Here is a 16,704-nt window from a genome sequence, read left to right on the forward strand (position 1 = left end):
GCGAAATATGGACATAGATCTGGGAAAAAATGTTTTCAAACTTTGTAGGATCTTAAAATAAAATTTCTATAAAATCATGACTCGGTATCTGACTCCAGACTGACTAAAATATACCCAATAATAAATCAATACTCAAGATTCAGAAAAGTCCAAACACAAACATTTATTATATAATTTTGGAATGCCCAAGTTTTAAAATTATTTTGGGAGTAAGTATTAAGAGAAATAAATAATTTCCTAGGTCAATATCTTCCAATAGTAGTATATTTTAAAATATCTCTTAAGAGTCTTGTTCCACCCCACCCACCTTTGTGGAGATCCCATTAGAGAGAAGGGGAAAGCAAAGCAGCAATAACAAAAACCCCAAACAGCTTTACAACAGGTCATTCTGCAGTGCTAAGCAATGTTAATCTAAAGGCAGATTTGGAGTGGGAGATGCTGCAGTCCAACTGTTCCTGGTGCTCAGCGGATGTGTTGATTCATTGCCCCAAGTCAATCTCTGCTACCCCAAATACAGATAAAGAAGCTGAATACCAAAACGCATTGCAAAGCGATCACCCTAATCAATCCAAGCCCACTCCTATGGTGCCCACAATTTACATGGAATAGCTTCATTTAGGTGCACCCTTAGCCACACTTACTTGGAAATAAATAGTGACTGGATTTCACTTGTGTCTAAACTTGCATATCACAAGGGTATAAATGTGAAGTGGCTTTTCAAAAGAAAGATGTTGTCGCTGCCTGTAGTAGGACAGGTATAGGAATAAATGAAGCCTTTAAACCAAGTCAGACAACTGGTCCATCTAGATTGTCAGACTGGTAAGAGCTTTCCAGGCCTCTTTCCCAGCCTCCCACCCGGAGGTGATGACAATTGAATATTGCACCTTTTGCATGTAAACCATATGCTCCACCACTGACTTACAACCCCTTCCTTTAATATGTTGCATACAGCAGCATAGTTTCATCTTGCCTGGCATCTCTAGTTACAAAAAAAAAACAAAAAAAAACCCACACACCCCAAGTTAGGTAGTAGGCAATGAGAAAACCCTTTTCCTGAAATACTGGAATGCTGCTGCTGCTGCTGCTGCTAGTCCATGTACTCACTGCTGGTGTGGATAAACAAACAGATTGGCCTTGAATAAGGCAGCTTCTGATGTTCCTAACAGCAGCTTAATCTGGTGAAGTTTCTAAAAGCATAAATATCTGCTCTACCCAGTCTTCCATTCATAAAAGAGATCACTGGAGGCTTATTTACTGATTTTATATTATTTAACAAAACATTTATACCACTAGCTGGAACAAAAAAAACAAAAACAAGCTGTTTTTATCCCCCCCTTCAATATTTGGGATAGTTACAATTATGAAGCTGTCCCATAATGCAGCTCTCCACAGCAAGCCACCCCTTTGCCTCAGATGCCTTGAGCTGTAGCTACCCTCTTTGCCTCTTTGTTCTTTTCTCCAAACTACAGTTTCTTAAGAACATATAAATCTGCCTAAGGTTGAGTCAGATCCTTGTTCCATGTAGCTCAATATTGTCTACACTGACAGGCAGTAGTTTTCTATGGGATTTTTGGTGAGTTGTCACCCAGCCATACCTCATGATGCTGGGGATTAAATTAGGGACCTTCTGTTTGCAAAGAAGGTGCTTTACTAGTTAGCTACAGCCCTTATCCACACACAGACCATTAAATTCTAGGAACAGCAGCTGGTGAGGATGGGTGAGAAAGGATGAGTCCATCTTCTTCAAAAGCAGGGGTCAGCAAGCTTTTTCAGCAGGGGGCCAGTCCACTGTCCCTCAGACCTTGTGGGGGGCTGGACTATATTTTTTGGGGGGAAATGAACAAATTCCTATGCCCCACAAATAACCCAGAGATGCATTTTAAATAAAAGGACACATTCTACTCATGTAAAAACATGTTGATTCCCGGAATGTCCATGGGCCAGATTTAGAAGGCGATTGGGCCGGATCCGGCCCTGGGCCTTAGTTTGCCTACCTATGTTCCAAAGGGTTTCACATTTCAGCAATTATCTCTGTAAGGTCCTCCAACCTTTGCTCCCACAGAGGAAACATGAACAGCCATCCTAGTAATTTGCTTAACAAGAGATAATAGACAGCGACATTCATCATAACTCTATTGTCACCTTCTGATGTCTGCACATCAACCTGCCATTAAAGCTACAGGGGCAGTTCAAAAGCTGGCAGTCCCTTTTGGATGCTTCACACTGAAAGGGACAGTGATCACCAAACTGCCCTCCTTGCCCTTTCCACCCTGGCAACTTCAGAGGCAATTGTGACAGCAGCCTCCATAAACTGCTGTACAGCCACCGTCAGCAAAGCTTTTTCTATATTATTTAACAAACCACAAAATAATCTGTGAAAGATAAATTGGTTTCCTTCTTAGGAAAAAAAGAAAGAAAAAAGAACAACCACATTTTTACCTTGTAGACACCAATTAACAATCTGTAAGATTCAAAAGTGGAGAAGGAAAAATTGCTTGCTTCATTGACTTCAAAAACAAAAAGTGTTTTGACTCCATCTGGAACACAATAATCATAAATTACTACAAAGTGGAACCTGAGGGGAAAACATGACTTCTTCAAAATCAAAGTACAAAACAAGGCAAACAATGGGAAAGCATAAAATATTTTTTAAAAGCAGGGTGGGGGGAAGCCAACAGAATTCTTCAAAGGAAGAGAGTAATGTATAAAATTCAAACCATATTCAACTTGATATATCAGTGACTTACTTATCTTAATAAGTGAATACCTGAGACCTGAACATTCTCCAAGTAGGGTTCTCAACCGTTCAGAATAAACCAAAACAGACAAAAAAAATACAGTCTTGTCTTTCAGCAGCAACATAATCTGTGGAAATCAGCAGGCATGCTTAAATTTAGGGGGAGCCACCCATGTGAGTGTGTGTATGTGCTTGGTTTCGGGAGGGTGCCTGTCATGAATAATCTACTTGAGTGTTCTCTTAACAGCTGGAACAAAAAGTAAAAAACAGTTCATTTTAAGGTGTAAAGCTGGTGATACTGGTCATCGCGTGGCCATCGCTGTATTAATTATTGCTTTTGTTTTTAATTTAATGGGGGGAGGGATGCACAACACCAGTGCCCATTCAGTGAGTGACATACATGTGAGAGGCTGTGACCAGATCCATGCGACATGGATAAATCATCCATGTTGGTCATTGACTGTATTAAAGATATTTGAATTTGAATTTGAATCCAAGAAAATCATGCATCAAAGTTGTGAAAAAGGGAAAAGCCATAAACAGCAAGGTATTAAAAAGCTGAAAACTTTTGTGTACTTTGGGTTGTTTTTAATGGCTACTGTTGCCTGTTTCACAACTTTGATGCATTATCTTCTTGGATGCTTTATCTGTGTTATATAGGACATTAAATCTGTATGCATGGATCTGGTCACAGTCTTCCGCAAGCATCTACTGGAATATGGGAGCTGATTGCTCCTAATGCTCCTGTGTACACAGGGTGTTTGAGCAGAAAGGGACTTGAAAGAGTTTCAGCCAAATGTGCTTACAAAGTCTCCTTGTGACCAGGACTCCAATAATGCTGGATGTGCTTATAAGCCGGGATAGCTCAGTTGGTTAGAGCATGGTGCTGATAACACCAAGGTTGCAGGTTTGATTCCCCATATGGGACACCTGCATTTTCCTGCATTGCAGGGGTTTAAACTAGATGATCTTCAGGGTCCCTTCCAGCTCTATGATTCTAAGCCTCCTTTATTGGACTGGAGAGGCACCCCCACTCATCTTTCCCGATTTTAACCCTCATGCGTTTGTTTTGCATGAATATGGCTAGGCGTACTTGGTGGTGGGTAATAACACTCTTTAACCTGTGTAGTGTTGACACACTCAGATATGACATCATTCACGCAACTAGTTTATCGTCCTGAATATGATACATAAATCACCTGCTGTCCCTTAAACAGGATCACTATGGAAAGCGACTGATCTAGTTGATTGTACACCCATGGTATTGTCAGAACACATAGTTTCTTAGTTTTTAGCACTCTTAAGCAAGGCCTTTTCTTATTCTTAAGACATGACCTTAATTCTCAGTAACAAGAGGTAGGCCTTTTGCAAAGGTTCATGCGTTCCTTATCTCAAGGCAGGTTATTTGTCTTCCTTTTTGCTTAACCAAACAGCCAAGACAGTGAGAATCTCTTTCTGTGTGTTCTACAGCTTCCCTCCTTTAGAATGCCTCCTAAGGCAGACAATCAGTCAACCCTTCCCTTCAGAGCACACCAAGACACTTCTGCCATTAGTACTTCTGGCCAATGGACAGATGCCACCCAAGACTGCATGCAACAGCTGAGGTCAGAAATCTATAGAAGCAGTGGGATAAAGATTACCATTTCCTGCTTACAAACCGTGTGGCTTGCTATTACTGTACCTGTGTATGGGCCATTTCCTCCCCTTCCAAGATCTTAATAAACATATGTTTTTACAAAGCTCATCATCACGATGTTTTACACTGTTGTTAACCACCATTAACACTAATTTTGGAAAGAGAAGGGCTGTTATTGACTGAATTGGAAAGGTTTCATTTGTAAGAAGGCAAATTGGAGAAGTCATGTGGGCAACAAGCTTGCAGCTGTTTGGTCATTTGTGATGCTTTGGATGTGTATCTGGACACCCTTTCCAAGATTTTTCAGGGCTGCTGAAATATGTTACCTGACTGCTGCTCCTACTGTCTCTTTGTTGTACAATGTGGGTGTAACTGGTTGGGTTGATCTCTTGCAAGCAACTGCAGTGGATAGTTGGGGTGCCAGTTTTTCAACTGGCATTTGTAGCTGTGTCTTAAACAGTGGCACAGTCTGTATAAATTAGCAGAGAAAAGGTTTTCACGAGTAGATATGGAGGTCGGCAAAGCAGGCACCTAATTGCCAGAATCAAGCTTTGGCAAAAAGCTAGAAGCAGTAGTATCAGCTGTAATTTCTTTTTGTATTCACTATAAGTCACAACAAAAGAAACAATGTCTGTTATGCAAGTTCCAGCGTTACACATAAAAAACCCTCACCTAAATATAATAAGTGTGGATATCAGTAAAGAAACAGCTGTCTGTCTATCATCACACATCACCCACATAAGTATCAAGAAATCTGACACGGGGGCTGACTGAAAAATTGCCCCCCTTAATTGCTGAAAACTTCTCTGATTCAGAAGCGCCTCTATTAGCTACAGACAAAAACTAGTGGTACTAGGTTTATTCAGAGCTGGGAGTACACAAACAAATGAGGTGGCACAATGGACTATACCATTTCAGATACAGTTTGTACTCCTTCCAAATAGAAAAAAAGCACAGCAGGAAAAGAGTTGTGTTACAACATTCTTGTATGCTATTGTGTTGTTGCTTTTATTCCAACAGGATTTTTTTACAAACAAACAAACAAAAAACAACGGGAAGTAAAAAGTGGTACCCCTCACTTACAGTATTGCTGTGGTACAATCCATACCTCTGAGCTCTACCACTTCATTTACCCTGTTGTGCAGGTCCATCCTGAGTACAGGTGCGCCATATGCAAGCACAGAGACCCTATTTTCCTCCTCATTATGACTTTATACAGGCAGGCAGGCAGGTGTCAGGAAGCGACACCCTGGAGTAACTGCTAGCCAGTCTTGTTGGGTGGATGGGGACCTGGTCTGTGCTGTGCCCAGCAACAATATCTCGTCCCCTTCGGACCCAGGTAGTGCAGGGCATAGGTAGGGAGGCCAACAATCTGCAGGGCCAATGACAGGCCAAGTCAGCACACCCTAGCTTGGTGCCCCTCCTGTTCCCTGCTAGTTCCACACAGGCAAAATGGATCCTGAGGAGGAAGCTGGCAGCCAGGGCCGCCTTTTGGTTTGGAAGTAAGTCAGAACCCAGGTTGGCTGAGGGTCGGGAGGGCAGTGCCCCCTTTGCCTTAATGGACCAGTCTTCCTTGGACTCCTTTGGCAAAAGGATGGCTTTAAGCTTTTTAATGCTTTTCATTGCATGGTTTCATTTCTTTTTATTGCTGCTTTTGATTCGATGCACAGGGGCATACAAATGTTTGTCTCTCTTTTTTTTTATAAACCAACAAATAAATAAAGGTTTCAAGGAAGGGTCGTTGTTGCCCCTCGCTCCCAAGACTGCCTCTGCAGCTGCGGGCGAGCAAGTGGCACCGGTGGGACTGCACTGCCGGGGGCCCAACTTATTACCTCAGCCCACTAATTTGCTCCCCTCCCCCCCCGCACGGAGCTCCAGGTGAGGAGCATTGTGGTGACGCTGCGGGGGGCGGGGCAAATGGCCCTCCTCTCCCCGAGAGTCTTTCTTAAAGTTCCAGAACTTGCCCTTTCTTCCCTTGGCTTGTGTTCTGGGGCTAAACCAAAGAGCTCCCTTGGGCGGCGGCAGCAGCAGCAGCCGCCCTGTCTGCGGGGCCCCCGCCTTCCCCCTCTCCCTCTGCCCCTCCTCCTGAGCTGAGCGTCCCCCCTGCCATTGATTCCTCTCGCCCTTCCTTGGCGGAGGCAGGTGGACGGGCTGGGCTGGGCTGGGTTGGCTGGCTGGCTGGCTGCCGGCGGGAGCCTCTGCGCAGCCAATCGGGTGGCGGCGCCGTGGAGCAGCTGGCGCGTTGGGCCGGCGCGCCTTTCGCTCCTCGCTGTTCCCCTGCGAAGCGGCCGAGCGCCGGGCGGCTGTTGCACACGGGCGCCGGGCTATGGGTGCGCTGCTGCCGAGCCACCATCTTCCTCTGCCCGGGGAAGTGCGACGCCGCCGCCCACTTGGCCAGACCCAGGCGAGCCCGGTAAGTGCGGAGCTGCTTCGCAGTCACGACCGGGGAGGCAGCCGCAGCAGCCTCCTCTTCGGCGCCGCCTCTTCTCGCTGCGCCCGTGCGGGATGCCAACTTGGGAGCAGGAGGGCGCGGGCTCTCCCCCTCGACCTGTTAGTTTCCCGGCCGCCTTTTCTTTAGGATCGCGAAGGGATCGGGCGGGGCAAGCCCTTGGACCTCCGGAGGCTGCAGTCCGGGTCTCGCTTACCTGCGCGTAGGCTCCATTGAACTCGGCAGGACTTACTTCGGAGTAGGCAGGCAGATAGGATCGCGCTATTCGTCTGCATGCTAATAACTGCGAGGAGGGTTGCGCTCTCCATACTGCTGACTTTTTTTGGGGGGGGTTGTGGTGGTATATCATTGCTTTCATTTCTTTTGCTTTGTTTTCAGCGCGCGTCCTCGGAATATTCAGGGAAGGTGTAAAATCTGTATTGCCTTTGTAGTGAACTGTCCGTGCACAATTGATCCAAAGGGCTGCGCTCTCGGGAGTGATCCAGCGAGCTCCCAGGACCGTTCATTTTCGTTTCTGACTCTTTTTTTTGGGGGGGGGGGCGTCAATCTGCATTGCGATTGTTCAGATCCGCAGCCCCAATACAGGAAAGAAGTTTGCGGGCGTCTGCGGAAGGGAACGTGATAGCAGCTGATCCCTACATGAGATCATGTAGTCTGTTCCGTAGTCTTCACGTTGGCGAGGTAAAAACGACAGCGAACGGGAGTTGCAAAGGAGTCGCTGTAGCATCAGGAGAAACTGGCAGCGCGGTCCTTAGGTATGTTTTGGCCAGAAGCAGTTCCTAGAGTCCAATGACACAGAACTGCTCTGTAAACCAGCGCAAGATTGCAACAGAGCAATCCGAGGTATTAATTGGAAACCAAGCCCTCCTTTAATTCAGTGGGATTTAACTCTTAGCAGGCATACACAGGATTTGGTTGCGCACCTTTTGGCCAGGGTGTTTGAAGGACTTTGATCCCAAACACGCTTGCTAGGCAGTAAATCATCGCTGAACTCCGTGAGGCTTATTCTTGGGTAACGCGATTAGGTTGGGTGTGAATGTGCCTTTAAAGTGAAACTGCTTAGTTCAGTCATTCTGTCTCCCTATCTTAATTTCAAGCATGTCGCTGTATAAAAGGAGTTTCAGTATCTTGGGAATTATAAACACACTCGCCTAAAAACACACACAACCCCATCAACAATCTTCCTACTGCTTCAAGTACATTCATTTTCCTTGTAACACTTTTCTAGAGATCTTAAGAATGGGATCAGTTGCTTATCATTTCCTTGGAACAGATAGTCTCTTATCAACGTAGTTAAAATGCCTTGCAGGTTTGCTCTTTAGTATGTGTCTTGGTTGTATTTCATGGAGGGGGGGGGGAGAGATGTATTTTATTGGGAAAGTGATAGATGCTGTCATGGCATTTCTGAATGCATGCTATATTTTTTGATACTGTGTATGATTAAAATTTGGGGGGGGGGATCCAAGTAGTTTCCCCCTCCCTCCCTCCTTTAAGTGTGCCTCAATATTTTCACTGTGTTTTATTAACCATACCTGGTACAATGCGTGCGGTAAAACGTTTCCTGGTGTGTGTATGTGTGTTTCCAGGCAGTTGCTGAATGTCAAGATGATGAATTTATGTTTCAGATGTAGTGTCAAGGATAGCACAGGTTTGTTGGGTAACTAGAAGGCAGCTAATCTTCAGGGACATCCCTTTTGTGCTTTCTGGTACGTGAATCTAATAGCTGCTTTAAGGTTGTTCCATGGAAGAGGGGGGTTAGGAAACTTTTTCCCTTTCTAATAAAGGCAAAGCCTTTTATTAAGACTGCAAACTCTTCATTGTGAATGTGATTAAATATATAGTCTTGGGAAGAAACCCCCCCCCCTGCATAAATTGAAGGTTTCTTTTTTTTCAAAAGTAGCTATCACTTTATTCTTATTGAGCTGTCATTTTTAAAATATATTTTTCATACTATGCTATACTTCTCTTTCCCAGTAAAATATGCTCACCCCTGAAGTTGTTTCCTGCACATTAAACCTGCATCATAACCCTTTTTATTTGTCTTTTCTGCATTCTTTGAAAGACTGAAATTGACCCTTTGAGTCAATGGATTTCACTGTTCTTCTTACCTGCATAACCCTTTGGTTTGGGTCAGCTATTGAAAAGCCATTACTCTTGGGGTTGATCAGGTCATCTTCACATTTCAGCTTCTTCCCCCAGTGTTCTGATAAATGCACCAAGGTCAAGCCATGTAGAAATTTGTTCTTTGATAAAGAGCAATTGGCAGCAATAGGTTTTTGATTCCAAGTCTTCCTTTCCCCCTTTATACTTCAAAACTCCAGGAGTAATCTTGCCCTTGCTGTAGGATCATTCTCTTCTTGTGTAGACGCTATTTGAAAAAGTTGGATGTTCCTAAAAATAATAAAATAAATTTACACAATTAAGAATACGGTCATCTTGTAGTCACTAAGCTTAGCTGAACTCTGTGAGGCTTACCGTATTTTTCGCTCTATAAGACGCACCAGACCACAAGACGCACCTAGTTTTTGGAGGAGGAAAACAAGAAAAAATATATTCTGAATCTCAGAAGCCAGAACAGCAAGAGGGATCGCTGCGCAGTGAAAGCAGCAATCTCTCTTGCTGTTCTGGCTTCTGGGATAGCTGCGCAGCCTGCATTTGCTCCATAAGACGCACACACATTTCCCCTTACTTTTTAGGAGGGAAAAAGTGAGTCTTATAGAGCAAAAAATACGGTACTTCTGAGTGGGCATCTATAGAATTGCACTGCAAAGATGAAACCAGCACACACATGAGTCTTCCTCTAATATTAATAGATTTTAATATCAAAGTATTCATGAAGTACGGTGGTAATTAATAGTATAGCATTCAGTTAGCCTGTGCTGTGCTTCTGCTGGTGTCAGGAAAGTGAGTTCATTTTACATGTGAATTCTGCACACCCAACCAAAGTTACTTAGAAGACACTTTCAACTGGAGTGATTGAGGTATGCTTCCATATAAATGTGTTTAGGATTGTGCTAAATGAGATGTTTTATAGAAATTGCTGGTAAATTGGGAGAAAGGCAGTCATACCACACTGATTTCAACCTATATGAGAAACTACTGAATATTACTAAATCTTAGAAACCTCCAGTCATCTGTTAAACAGGATGCCAATATTTCTGCTTTAAAAATAGTTTGGGCTCACTTTTTAAAATATGTGGTGCTTTGTTCAAGTTAGCATCACTTGGGCAAGTCAGTTGTGTTGTGGTCACTTCTTAATTGATTAGTCTGTACACACTCAGCAGGACATTTTTTGTGTGTGACTTGCGTATAGGAGACTTTATATGGAATCAGATAGCATTCAGGATGCTGAACTTTCTGTCCTGCCTGTTTCTGAATTCCACCTGTCCCCTTTAAAAAGAGGGGGAAAGTAAACTCTCCTTATGGGAAATATGCCATATATTTGCCCAGAAGAAGTGTGTCAGGTGGTGTGGAGACTGTAATGTCCACATCTGAATGATAGTGGGAGAGGTAATCGACCAGCTGAAGAACTGGTTTGCAACGCACAAGTTCTCAGGACAGGTTGTTACATGTCTTCAAGCCTGGCTGCTATTTTTATTTTATTTATTTATTTAGAAAATTTATACCGTGCCCTTGAGTAAAAACTCTCAGAGCAGCTCCCAATCAATAAAGTATAATAGATTGATCAGAAACAGGGAGGCTTTGTAGCTGACACTGTGCTCTACTTGATTGCACTTTCTCTTTTATCCTTGATACCAAAGGATGTGCAAGACGTAAGAAAATCTACATTAGGAAGTTATCATATGAGCATCTATGTAATTTTGTTTCAGAGTTTGCTGTGTAATACTCTCAGTATGCAACAAAGTACTCCAACAATGACATCCTATATATATACCTGTCAGCTCAGAAGTAGGTAAGCAAGTAAAGGATTGCAGAAGTACATAAGTGTGTATAAACATCGCAGTATAACTGCAAACTTTGACAAATGGGTCTTCCTAAGTGGAACTGTGCTGATAATTCAAGAATACCTTTTCGAAGTACCTTAAGATTGTGGACTCAGGCTGCAATGTTGCTTGTAGGCTGATTAAAATCCCTATCGGGGCTGCTAGGATTTAAGAGGCTTAGTTGTGCACAGGATTGCAACCTCAGTTTGTATTTTTGGCATATCATTTTAGTGCTCATCTTTCACTGTGCTGTACATAGAGGACTAGACAGATGCTAGCTGCTGTGCTCCATATGTATGCATTATGGTAGGCTGTTGACTTGTGCCCTAGGGTCATGTTCCTTCCTACTTCATTACTTCTGTTTGAGCAAGGACATTCAAACAAGCTCTGTGTCTTGTAGCTATTGTTTCCAAGAAGTTATATAGCTGGTTTTTAATTCTGGCTTCTGAGCTGCATTTCTTTTTCCAATTGGGTGCCTAGATCATTGTGAAGCATATTTTCTGTGTTGGCAACTGCAGCTTATACGAAGTGCTATGTTATGCTATATGAAATCTGGAAACTTTCCCCCTAGATATCTTGATCAACGTGCTACTTTGTATGAGGCATATGTAGGAGTCCTTTACTTACATTGTTTTTCAAGGACTGTCTGGGCTTCTTTTTGCCTAATTTTTGGGGCTATCCCACCCTGTCCTAAAGGATAAGGGTAGTTTACGAAGTATTGTATGATACGAAACAACCCATGCTCCTTAAGGGTTCTTAGAAACTGACAGAATTTTAGAAAGTGTAAAATAAATATTAGACTAATGTTTAGCTTGTGATGTGAAGGTGGGTGAGTATTGGAGGTATCGGCAACAGCAGATGTAATAATGATATCTCCCTCTCCCTTTAGAGCACAGGTGAGAAGCTCTTGAGATTCTTCTTGGCCACACTCTTGTTCCCCAGACCACAGGGTGTTTGCCTGGTTGGAATGTGCCCTTGAACTCTGATGGTGACCCTTCCTTGCCTAGATGGAGGATAGGGAGGGCTGGGTGAGTGTGTGTAGAAACCTGCCTCCTGTTCAAAAGTAAAATTTACAATCATTGCTGCACCCACTCTGGCCCCACCTAGCACTGACATGTCCAGGAGTGAATGTGGCCTTCAGTCTGAAAAAGGTTCACCTCTCCTGCACTAAAGTAGGGGTAGGGAATATAGCTTCCCCATGAACCAGCCAGTGTTACATAATAACTGCCATTTCAGCTTCCTTTTCCTTCTTTGCATGCTACTTAAACATAGCCAGGATTTGTTTTCCTTCTCTGCATGGCAGATTGCAGCTATAGCCCTTCTCATCCTGTGACAAGGTTGTGGGCCAGGCATGCCGCACGCCTCAGGGATTTGTGCATAGGCAACCCAGGCCGTATGATGAGACTCAGATATGCTTCTGATCTTCTGCAAGAAATATATATATGAATTAGTATGCATGTATTCCATTGCATGTGATTGCAAATATTCAAGCACTCACACTTCTCCTTCAGGAGCAACTGCATATCCTAGTGTCTGCATGTATTTACTGTTTACATAGCACTTCCTTAGGCAGTCATATTTGCATATCTTCTCTATTTCCACATTTGAGGATTCTCATCTTCACACTTCTTAGTGAGGTCTATTGAAAGATGCAAACAAGAATGGCAATCAACTGCAATAACTATAGTGAGAAAACTTGGGTAGCTCTTTCAGAACAAGGGTAAACTGGGAAAAAGGAAGGGCATGTGTGGGAAAGAGTTTTATAAATGCTTTGTAACTGGCAGATGTTCTGAGAAGTGGTGAGAGACGAGTTTCTCGGTTGATATCCAACAGACCAGTAGCATAATTAGTTGGATAACCTGAGAAATTATTCTAAGAATGAGGTCATGAAATCTTCTGGGTAATTATTTTCAGCTAAGTGGCCTCCAACATTGTTGCCATCTGGTTTTCTAAGGAAAAATTATTTAAATGGGTTAGTTCAGTAGTATCAAAACAGTCTTATGTTGCTGTGTATTTCAATATATACTATAGTATTTATATACCCCCTGCTACTGTTGTCTAGGGTTGCCATATTTCAAAAAGTAAAAAACAGGAAACCCTGAAAGTTGTTCAGGTTTTTTTAGGAAGACCCCAAAATTGTATTGCATTAGAGTCCAGGTGGTACTTAGGATGAAGAAGCTTTTTATATATTGCTTTATTGATAGTTACATCATTGCCCAGTATAAATAATTGTATTTATGCATTTTTAATTGCATTTTCCATTTAATATATTACACAACACCTAGAAGCATTGGTGCGGGTGACACACAAATGAGTAATATTAATTCAGGCAGCATCAGATCTGAATTTGGGAGGGAAGTGGGGTTGTTGTTCAAGACCTCCCCATCCACTATATTGTGCAACCCACATTTCTGGTATGTGATGGAAACTCACTATGCCAGTTTCAGTCTGTCTGCCTAACCTACCTTACTGGGTCGGTGTTAAAATGAAATTGGGAGGGAGTGCGGGGAGAACCATGTTCTCCACCTTGAGATCCTGGGGGTGTGGGGGGAAGGAGAGTATATATGTAATAACAATAAATAATAATAATAAAAACCTGGCCGAGAAAGATAATCAGATCACATTAATAAACTATTTAGTTTTTGGGAGCCAAACATGGCCCCTTTCTGTTGAATGGTTTGTAGCAAAAGGGTCCAAACAGGCTGCTTAGACAGGTAGAGAAAAGGGGGGAGACTCTTTTGTAGGTCAGCAGCTGTAAGGGAAATGGGTCCAGCAAGAAAGCAGGAGCTGCATTTAAGAGAGTTAACAAGAACCACATGTGTGAAGGGAGGCTTGGGAAAGATGATTGGAAGTATGGTATGTGAACAAAGACTGAGATGCATGAGTGACAAAGGAAAAGGTGCTGGCCACCCTGAACAGAAATGATATGTGACAAGAAAGAGTTCTGCTGAATGAAAATAGAAGTTGTGGGAGGCAGGAGAGGCGGTGGGGGTGGGGTGGAACAAAGAGGGCAAGGTAATATCAAACTGATTGGGACAGTGAATGCATGAACGAGGAGGGTGGAAGAAAAGGCACAGGAAAAGACATGGTATTAAGTGATGTTGAAGCAGAATGAGCGGGGGGGGGGGGGAGAGAGAGACGAGTGTGTATGCCAATCGGATCATGACTTGAATAGGAGATAAGGAGAAAGAGAGAGGAAAGGAGCGTGAATTTGCAAGGAAGGTGTGGAAGGAAATGGCATGGCAGACAGTTTGGATTTTGTGATGGGAGGATTCCTATAAACAGGGCTGTCTTAAGCATATGCAGTGCCGGGATGCCAAGATCTGCCCGGTGCCCCCCCCCCCGGTTGCCCAGTCACAGGCGTGCAGGAGGGTGGAGCCGGCTGGCCACCTCAGCAACTCACTGGCTCGGTCGCCCCCGAACTCGCAGTGCAGAGCCGCCCACAGCAGAAGAGCCCACCGCAGCACTTCGACCAACAGGCAGGCTCTTCCCTGGACTCAACTCTCGGGCCCCAGACTCTTGGCCTGGCGCCCCTGAGAGCCTGGTGCCCAGGTGCCCTGCACCCCTAGTGCCTATGGGTTAGATGGCCCTGTAGGCTGAAGAGTTTGGGGGCTCTGTTTCATTACAGAATTTCATTAGGAGCTAGTTTGCTGCATGCATAAGACTCAGCACAGCTTGTCAGTGTGTGACTTGCAAGTAACAGTAGGAATCCTTCCTACACAGCAGTTGTGCCCCTGGAGTGATTTGGAATGCACTTCTATGCCCGCCCCAAGGGAAAAATAACGGGGGCAGTGACTTTTGGCAAATGAGAAAGTCACTGGATGCACCCAATTCTTCTGTATTCAAACCTTTAACTTGAGTAAGGCAGCTTAATCGAGAGCACATGCAGAAAAGTTACAAAGTAGTAGAAACATTTATTATGATACAACATTAGCGGGGCTATGGCATGAGCTGCCAGTTTGGAACAGAAAGAAAGATTCTGAATATGAACGCATTCAGGTTAATGTTCTGCCTCTTTTCTGGAGCACATGGAGCCCCAGCAAAAACTCCCATTCACTTTGTGCAGAACCGCCTCTATTCATTTGAATGGGTTGACCTTTTGCGGTTGTGGGAACCCCTTTTATGCCAACCTGATTTCCTACATCTGCAAACAACTACAGGTTTGGTGTAGATATGGCAGGTGGAAGTGAGGATAGCCTGGATAGCAGAAACCAGAAATTCTCTGACCCAGTCCAGCATGGAGATAGCTATGCTTTAAGGCTTTTGATTTCAGTGGTTTTAAGCATCCTAACTCCCTCTTGGCTTGTGGCCAGGAGCACCTGCTGCTTCATCAAACATACTTGGTGCTTCCATCATGTTACAGACTTTGCTTCAACTTCTTTGCTTTACTAAAATAACAGAATAAAGCTAGCCACGATTTCTTGGGTAAATAAAGCACTGCCGGAGAAAAGCTCTACCTTCAAGAGGCTGGAAGTATCCTCCAGTGGTTGCTTCACAGTATTCCTTGTTGCTTTGGGAAAACTCTGCATGTTCAGAAACACAAGTGGCAGCGCAAGAGAGGAGGACTGGTAGGTTACAGGATATGTGTTTGTTTCTGGGTGCAAGCAACCACTTCTGTGCCAAGGAGATTTATATGAGAATTGGTGTGATTGTGATTGGTCTTCATTTTATTTTTTTTAATAAGGACATGTTCTTTTTCTGTTTCCTGCTAAACTTGCAATGTAAAAGCAGAGTGGCCCCCTTGAGATGAATTTCCTGAAGTCAGAAATACAGCTCTCATGGGAATAATTTTAAAACAGCAAATGATTTAATGTTTTGATGGCAAATCATAAAGAAGTAATCCCTGATGTGAGGATATCTGCCTATACGGGCACAAGTCATAACAGGACTGTTTCTACAGAGTCAGAGGTGAACTGACAGACTGAGGCAGTCAGTAATCTGTAATCTGTGGCTAATGAAGGCTACCTACTGAGTCTCCCTGGAGGATGCAGAACTTTGTTAACCCATTTGACAGATTTGCATGTAACCTTATTTATTTATTTATTTTTAAAAACCCACATCAAACGTTTAATGTATGAGATGGTTGGATTAAATATTTCTAATTATCTCCTGCAAATGCCTTCCACTGATAGGCAAACATGTAATTCTTCCACTGGACACCATTTCCGCTCAAGATGCCTTTATTAATCATTAAAAAAGATTTAGCTACTTGTGCATCTCTATACTTGTGCATCTGCTCTGACACTGAGCTGTTCTCAATAGGTCGAACTTAATAAATGTAGCAAGTGAATTATACCAAGTGCTTGCTGAGCACTGGTATGAATTTTATTCCTCCAGAGTCTTGTCATTTGAATGCATTATAATACTAACATACACATGTTTCAAGTGTTTTCTTCTGAGCTAAATATGAACTATAGTTGTGCTCGCATTACTTTTATGTTACCTTGACCCTGTTGGAATGTGAGAAGTGCAAGGCCACACTCGGGGAGGGGATCCTCACTACCCAGAATGCACATCTTATTTAGAGAACGAAAGTCCAGCAAGACTACAGCAGAGAGTCTTTCCTTTGCAACCACTTCATACTAGGAAAGGGAGCATGAGTGAAGGGCCTTGGGTTATCCGATGGACTAAAACAAGCCCTTTGGAAAGGGTTTATTATGTACTAATCCACAACATCTTCAAACACAGCATTGTCTGACATATTAGCTTACCAAGAATCCAGATCAGTGTTGCTCATGAAACAGAAGAAAAGTGCATAATGCCAGTCCACACTACGGCAGGGATATGGAGTCTGTGGCCTTCCAGGTGTATCTGGGTTCCAACTCCCATCAGCTTCAGCCAGAATGGCCGCTGGACAGGGATGGGGTGCAGGGAGTTGTAGTCCAGAAACAAAAAGTAAGGATCTGCACTTAGGCAGGAAGAACCAGATGCACAAATA

General features: G+C 43.5%; 1 protein-coding gene across 4 annotated transcripts in view; it reads left to right on the forward strand.

Annotated features, from left to right (window-relative positions):
- Nucleotides 1-16,704, forward strand: part of THSD7B (thrombospondin type 1 domain containing 7B) — a 413,810-nt gene that overhangs the window by 49,312 nt on the left and 347,794 nt on the right. The window contains exon 1 of one of the 4 annotated variants that reach the window (XM_083493188.1): nucleotides 6,613-6,786. The exons of 1 other annotated variant lie outside the window; for it this stretch is intronic. The gene's annotated coding sequence lies outside the window, so the exon portion shown is untranslated. Of the gene's footprint in view, nucleotides 1-6,612; nucleotides 6,787-7,040; nucleotides 7,061-7,412; nucleotides 7,578-16,704 lie in introns of those variants that run through there. 2 more of the 4 variants (XM_083493191.1, XM_083493190.1) reach the window with 2 other exon arrangements.

Source organism: Podarcis liolepis (genome assembly GCF_965112155.1).
Source record: "Podarcis liolepis genome assembly, chromosome: 1".
Classification (NCBI taxonomy): Eukaryota; Metazoa; Chordata; class Lepidosauria; order Squamata; family Lacertidae; genus Podarcis; species Podarcis liolepis.